This window comes from Citrus clementina, unplaced genomic scaffold (genome assembly GCF_000493195.1).
Source record: "Citrus clementina cultivar Clemenules unplaced genomic scaffold, Citrus_clementina_v1.0 scaffold_3, whole genome shotgun sequence".
Classification (NCBI taxonomy): Eukaryota; Viridiplantae; Streptophyta; class Magnoliopsida; order Sapindales; family Rutaceae; genus Citrus; species Citrus x clementina.
The window spans coordinates 32,228,780-32,230,554 of NW_006262339.1; the positions used below are offsets into that span (position 1 = coordinate 32,228,780).

The following is a 1,775-nucleotide window of genomic DNA, read 5'->3' on the forward strand; positions in this document are numbered from 1 at the left end:
TTTTGGCACTGTTACCGGGGGTTGATTGTTTATTGTGACTTGTGAAATTAGTTTTAACGGTGCTAATTTTTAATTTTATTTTAATTTGTTTATTTTGTTGACGTAGGTGATCTAGCAACCCTTGCATGCGCAAATATTAATCTATTGAATTCCAATTTGATCCAGAAATTGAAAGAACTGCAAGGAGATTGAGAAGAGAGCATCAAGAATTACAAGTACTGTAGCAATAGATGATTTGCAAGATATGCAAAACTTGAACCCTTGAGAATAGATACAACCAGTCAATGTACATAAAGGTCTAAATGGATAATGTGTTCAAAGGCAACTAGGGAACAACAATATTATTCACATGATGAACGATAGAGATAGAGCCATTCAAGACTATGCAGTGTTGACTTCTCAAGCCATACATTCGGGAATAGTTAGACCCGACGTTCAAGCTGATAATTTTGAGCTCAAACCAATGATGTTTCAGATGCTACAAACAGTGGGGCAATTTAATGAACTGCCATAAGAAGATCCTCATTTACATCTTAAGTTATTTTTGGAAGTGAGTGATGCTTTCAAGATTGCTAAAGCATCACAGGAAGAATTGAGACCCAGACTTTTCCCGTTTTCTTTGAGAGATCGAGCAAGAGCATGGTTGAATTCTCTACCACCAGATTCTATCACTACATGGAATGACTTGGCTGACAAATTTTTGATGAAATACTTCCCACCAACCAATAATGCAAAATTAAGGAACGAGATCACATCTTTCCATCAACTTGAAGATGAAAGTTTGTATGATGTATGGGAAAGATTTAAGGAGCTACTCAGGAGATGTCCTCACCATAGTATTCCTTGCTGCGTACAATTGGAAACTTTCTATAATGGTCTCAACCTAAGCACTAGATTAATGATGGATGCGTCAAAAAATAGGGTCTTGTTATCTAAGTCTTACAATGAGGCTTATGAAATTTTGGAGAGGATAGTCAACAATAACTATCAATGGCCATCAACCAGACAAGCTGCAACAAGAAGAATAGTAGCAATCCATAACGTAGATGCCTTGATAGCATTATTAGCCCAAGTAACCTCATTAACAAATATAGTAAATGTCATGACCATTGCTCCAGCAATTGTCAACCAAGTTGCCAAGATCCCTTGTGTTTATTGTGAAGAGGGACACTTATTTGATAATTGTCATGGGAATCCAACTTCAGTCAATTATGTGGGCAGCTTTAATAGACAGAACCAGAGCAAACCATATTCAAACACTTATAACCCTAGATGGAGATAGCACCCGAACTTTTCATGGAGTTATCAGAACCAGACTGTTGCAGCACCTAGTGAACAGAACAGACCTGCTTAACCATCTAGATTTTATCAGCAAAATCAAGGGCAAAGAAGCATCAACAATGATCAACTCAGCTCCCTTGAAGCTTTAATTAAGGATTATATTGTGAAGAATGAAGCGGTTGTCCAAAGTCATGCTGCATTTTTAAAAAACCTGAAAAATCAAATTGGACAGCTTACTACAATAGTAAGCGACAGACCTTGGGGTAATTTACTCAACAACAAAGAGAACACAAGAAGAAAAGGGAAATAGCACTACAAAGTGATTAACATGAGATCTGAAAAGGATGTTGATAGTCCAGTTGGTATACTAAAAAGAATAATTGAATCCAACGAAAGCCAAGAAGACACTCAAGTAGAGAAAGAGTCACAGTCTTCTACTTTTCAGAATGCAAATCAACACAGTTCTGCTATAGCATCTGGAGAAAGTTATGATC

General features: G+C 36.9%; 1 non-coding gene across 1 annotated transcript; it reads right to left on the reverse strand.

The window, feature by feature from the left end:
• Positions 1–733: 733 nt before the first annotated feature.
• LOC112100621 lies at positions 734–840 on the reverse strand. Its single transcript, XR_002906988.1, has one exon. It is a non-coding gene; the product is annotated as a small nucleolar RNA R71 (small nucleolar RNA).
• Between the last annotated feature and the right edge of the window lie 935 nt (positions 841–1,775).